Consider the following 6,152-nt stretch of genomic DNA (forward strand, 5'->3'; position numbering starts at 1 on the left):
TACTGCGATTATGCTTACTCCGAGGGCCTTTCACTCACTCACCGCAGGCAGGTTGGTGGTCTTTCTGCCTTCTACCGACTCCTGTCTGGCCTTTCTCCCCCAGCTCTCTCTGTGCTCTGTCCCCCAAATATTCCTGCAGGTCGCACAAGATCTGCCAGCAACCCTCTTCTGGTTTAACTGCCGAAATCTAGGCTTAATGCTCACCTCCACTCTTTCATTCTCTCCCGCCTCTGGAACAAACTCCCCCACTCCCTTCAATCCCACTCTTCTCTCCAGGTCTTTAAAACAGCTGTTCACCACCATCTCTTATCTTCCCCCATCCAAAACCTTGATCTTTTTTACCCACGCTAATTCACCCCAGATACACTTTTTTGGAATTCCAACTTCTTTCCTGGAAGTCCTTGCGGTGTCCATATGTTTTATACCTCTCCCACCTCCCTCCAAGCCCTCTCCCTCCTACAGTTCTCTCGATGTCCCTGCTCTCAAATATTGTGTTTGTGTCCTTCCCCCCTCTCCCCATCTCTGTCTACTGCTCCCATTATTTTGTGTTTTATGTGTCGGTTTGACCTTTTGTGTGATTAATGTTAGTTCTTTCACGAGCCTCGATCTTGTATCCAAAAAAAAAAATCACATGATGTCATCACCCAAGTGACTGATTGGTTTAGGTTCTCAGTAGGTCGGAAGAGTTGTGTTGCTCTATTTCTAACGACTTGTCTGCAACTTCCAAAAGATGCATAACTCCCAGTAGACTTCCAACTGGAGTAACTCCCAACTCCCAGCAACTTTGTTTCTGTGCTAAAAAAGTCTCAGCAAAGCTGCATCGTGTGCACAGGCCTTTTATTTATATTTATGTAAGCTCACCGTGCACGCTTTTTTTGCACCAAAGAGTTGACACCCAGAAACGTCATCGCTTGTCATCGCGATTTAGCATACCTCAATCAACCCCCTGTTGATGTAATCCATCGTTCTCACTGTCCGCCAATACAGATCGACTCTAGCCTTCATCTACATGACAATAGTGATTCATTACCTCCACTCCATGGACGGAGGTTATGTTTTCACCCATGTTTGTTTGTCTGTTTGCCACTTGAGGAAATTGAAGATTTTTCATGTATATTTGTTGGTCGCGTGCGTTTTTCTGTCTGTTTATATGTCAAACACCTACACATCACAAATTTAAACTGATCTTCACGAAACAACCAAATTGTAGAGTTGGTCATAAGGAAGAATGTTATTGATTTTGGGGTCAAAAGGTCTAAAGGTCAATATTGGCCAAAGGTTACCAACTTTGTCAAACTTTTCATCCGATTGACTTGAAATTTGAAGAGGATTTGCATATTTGGTCACTGAATTCAACCACCAATTTATATTTGAAGTGATCATAGGCCAAAAGGTCAACAACTTTGGTGCAATTTCTACAACCCTCAATTTTAATCTGATTGACTCGAAATTTGAACAGAATTTGCATATTAGGACACCAAATGCAATCACCAATTCTTTTTGAGGGCAACATAGGCCAAAAGGTCAACGTAGGCCACATTTCTGAAATCCTCAATTTTCATCGAATTGACTTGAAAATTGAACAGCATTTGCACATTGAGTCACTAAATAGGGAAACTAACTTTTTTTTATGTCAAAAGGTCAAAGGTCAACTCAAGGTCAACCTTACAAAATCAGCATTTTTCATTTGAAAAATCGTCGCTTTTCTTCCTATTGACCCGAGCTTTGATCAAGATTGTCAATTTTAATCTTGATGAAATGGACAATTTGCTGTATCAATGGAATTTTTTGGGGGGGGCTGGGGGGCGGATTTTGCAAGTATCGTGCTCCGCATGACGTCTTCTTGTTTGTTTGTTTGTCTAAAATCGTCATTTTTCATCCAATTGACTTGAAAGTTGAACAGGATTTGCATAATGTGTCACTCAATTGTGAAACCAACTATTTTTGAGGTCAAAACGTCAAAGGTCAACTCAAGGTCAACCTTCTAAAATCATCAATTTTCATCTGAATAATAATCAACTTTCATCCGATTAAGATTGTCAATTATAATCTTAATAAAATGGACAATTTGATACATCCATTGCAACATTTTTTTGTGGGCGGGGTGGATTTTGCAAGTCTTGTGCTCTGCACGGCGTCTTTCTTGTTTGTTTATCTGGTCTGTTTTTTGTTTGTCTTTGAACAGGATATCTCAAAAAGTTGTGGAAGGATTCGGACGAAATTTGGTGGACATGTTCTGTATGTAACAAGGACAAAATGATTTAGATTTTGGTGAAGATCCAGATCTGGCTACTAGAATTTTTAAAGTGATTCTTGACCATTGAGAGATAGGCCCAAAAACAATATAGCAAGATATCTCAAAAAGTTATGGATGGATTCAGACAAATATTGGTGGACCGGTTGGGTGTGTGACAAGGAAGTATGTATTCAGTTTTGGTGAAGATTCGAATATGGATCCAGATAGGAGAATCTTTTAAATTTTCAAGTGATTCTTCAACATTGAGTGATAGGGCCAAAACTATATGTAGCATGATTTTTCAAAATGTTGTGGACGACTTATGACAAAGTATATGGACAAAGTATGAGTTTGTTAGGTGACAAGAACACGTCAATTCGATTTTGGTTCAGGGCGGATCTCAGTGGGATACAGAGCATAAACTGTTCAGCCTGGCAGAGGGATGCGCTCTTCCGAGTCTGTTCAAGTTGTTTATTTGAAAGTTTGCTCTATAATGGCAAGACCTTTCATTTAACAGCGGGAGGCACCAGTGAACCTGTGAACAGCAATGTACTTTAATAATATGTAACCTTTACACTTATGTCTTTGTAATTTTTAAACAGCAGCTCATCAAATTTTCTGGCTGCTTTGATTTCAGCCATTGTCAAGTTTTACATTCACTGTTTAAAATCTCATCTCCATTCTACTCAAAACAACCACTGAAGTTTTGGTTTTAACTTTAGAACCAATGACATACTCCGAGTGACAAATGATCTTCCAAGCTATAGTTATGAAATTGAACTCATCAAGTCTTGAAAAGATGCTATCTCTATCAAGGAATGAGGTTTGAATCCTATGTTTACTGCTTCGAAGCAGATAATTTCGTCCTGACGATAAACTAACACGCATAAAAATGGCCAATTAGTGAGCCACGTAAAATGTACCAATGCTCCACCACATGGCGTATTGTCTCTAACGTTACAACGGCTCATCTACCAAAAATGAAATCTCGAGGCTTGCTCATCTTTAGCACCGGTTTTCCAAACTATCAATATGTTAATAAATCATAATAATTCCATGAGAAAAGTTCCAACTGTATGGCATATCGGTACGCCCAACACTTTAACTATAAACAGCCAAGTCAAATCCCATGAAAGGCACACTTACAGTTTATCAGGAGCAATGATAATAATATGAAGTAACTTGAAAAAACAATGTTAGCAAAATGAAAGACCAGTGTTCAAGTGCATACGCTTTCCTTTATTTTAATTTTGCTTTAAAGTCGGTGTTAGCTTTGCAGTTTCTAAGTGATCATTCGCCTTGCAGTAACACGATTCCATTATTTTCATGCTTTCTTCATTCATCCATTGTATCCAAATGTTGGTGTCATTCACGTTTAAGTACATTCGTTTCCATATTCGAGTTGTGTTTCTCTGTGTTACCTCCTTGAGCCTTACACTATTTAATTCCTTGAAAGAGCAAGTAAACCCATTATGACGTCAGGCTGATTTGTGCCCCAACACTAAACAAGCTGGCCTACAATTCACCAATGACACGGTCAAATGGCAATCATCTTGATACATACTCTGCCATCTTCTTTATCTTGGGCTAAGACCAGTCCATCAATTCCTGTAGTGTTCTCAAGTCATTTTGGGCCAAGAGCATCTTGTCAAAGCAAAAAAAAGCTGGTGTGATGAAGTGATATAAATTAAAATCACCAATTAAAGACCATATTGCCTATTAAAGTAGATTTTGATGGAAGAGACCTTGAAATAAATTGCTAATATTGGTTGAACACATGCTAGACTTAATATGTGATGGGTCAAGATGGCCGATAGTAAACATAGAGACAGGCCAAGGTAAGATGATCTGAGACTAGGCAGAAATTATGTGGACCAAAGTCCATAACTGTTAGAAACAAACTACCAAACACCAAAATTATTCCTCTCACCATCCAATACAAGTTTTATATTCTTGCTTAGTCCATCATCAACTTTGGAGTGGCTGAAAATAAATCTGGATTAAAACTTGAGAATGAATATAATCTCAAAATATTCAATAATGAACCCCAAGAAGATCAGCTTTTGAATGGCAATAAGATTGAGGAAGCGGAAACATTTTTCAATTCAGGAGCATCTGGACAAAAATGGAGGAACTGAGAAAGATATTGAGACCAGTGCCAATAAAGCAAGAAAAGCATAAATTTGTCTCAAAGTGGGGATAGGCAAAAATCTATCAATAGCAGCTAAAAATAATGATAATAAAATAAAAAGCTGGTCGCTTATTCTAATCCATATTTAGGTTCTAAGATTTAAGTGAATGGAGAATGTGGAGGAGAAATTAACAAAGGGTTAATATTGGGGAAACAGCAATGTCAGGATTGTCAAAGATCTGGAAAGATGCGACAATGCAAACCAAGAGGAGGTTGTTGAATGCTCTCATATTTCCAGTTGCAATGTACGGATGTGATTAGTGGAGAGTGGATAAGAAAGAAAGGAAGATTTAAAAAAAATGTTTTTTCTTTGTTTCGCACCACAGTTTTGAAATGTGGTGTTGGAGACGAATGCCCAAAATTTCATGGATTGAAAAAAGAACAAATAAATCAGTGGTTGAACAAATTAGACCACCATGCACATTAAAAACACTGCTGACATGTCAGGAGACGACGATGGTTCACGAGCGAGCGGTATTCAATGACAAAGGACGGACTATAACCGAAACAGGCCCAGACAGGCCAGGCCCGGAAATGTCAAAACGAAGGTTACTGACCTTGAAATGAGATATAAAACAATGTATAATCAGTTATGAGGTTAGTTAGCTACACAATACCGAAAATTCGGTTCGATTCCGACAACTTTGAAACTTTGACCTTTGTGACTTTCAAAGGTCAAAGGTCGAAGATTCTGAAATTTGTTGGAAAACTTATATTTCATGATGTATGTGATAATATAAGATCATGTATGACATTTCACCCTATCAGGAAGCGAACAATGTAATAAAACCATCAAAAATCGACTTTTCTAAATTTCGTGACCTTGTGACCTTGACATTGGGGCGAAAATGAAAAATCGAGCTCGGTGGGGCTAGACACATGACATTGGCCTAACCAAATACCGAAACCGCTATCAGATTCCACAAAACCCTTCGGAGAAGATGTAGCTTGAACTCGATTACCCCCTAAAAAGACATCTTTTTCGGGCGTCGCTCTGCCCACAATGGGCGCAATACGCCCACTCTAGGCAGGACACAACTAGATCATGATATCAACCTCCCACCCAAGTTTCATCAAATCGGATGATATCATCGGGTAGTTATGCTGCGGACAGACAGACAGACACACAGACATACACACACCCATGACGAATATAGTGGTCACTCTGTTTGATAACTCGTGAACCAATAAAACAGGAACTGCCATACTTTGGTTGGACACATCATGCGTGCAAAAAACGAAAGTCTAGAGAAGTCAACCATGCTGGGTATGGTTGAGGGAAGAAGAAGAATAGTCAGACCACATACGGTCTTGAAGAATAGTCAGACCTTAAGTGTGCTTGATGAATGGGGTCAAGGCTTCAACCAAGCTGTCTCTGTCAGAGCTTTGGAAAGCAGTGCAGGATAGGGATGTTTGGACAAATCTGATCACGAATGTCACCAGAAGTTGGACATGACTTGACGCAATTAGATAACTAGATATAGCGACTAAAATGGGAATATTCAATACCAACACAAAGTGAATTTATTTGTATGGCACATAGTGCTGGAAGAGAGCAAATTTAGAGAATTTTAGCAGAGATGTTTGTGGACAAAGTTGAATGTCTTCTGCCAAGAACGAATCTCAAATGAATATGCAGTAAGGATGACAGGACGAAACGATATCAATGAAGACATTAAAGAGAGAAGCTGGAAGTGGCTCAGACATGCAATGAGGAAAGGTGAA

The 6,152-nt window shown here is 39.1% G+C and overlaps 1 protein-coding gene across 2 annotated transcripts in view; it reads right to left on the minus strand.

Annotated features, from left to right (window-relative positions):
• The window catches only part of LOC137439023 (neuroligin-4, X-linked), a 330,588-nt gene that overhangs the window by 207,030 nt on the left and 117,406 nt on the right, over nt 1-6,152 (minus strand). The gene's annotated exons all lie outside the window — the stretch shown is intronic.

Source organism: Myxine glutinosa, chromosome 13 (assembly GCF_964187855.1).
Source record: "Myxine glutinosa chromosome 13, kmMyxGlut1.1, whole genome shotgun sequence".
In the NCBI taxonomy this organism is placed as follows: Eukaryota; Metazoa; Chordata; class Myxini; order Myxiniformes; family Myxinidae; genus Myxine; species Myxine glutinosa.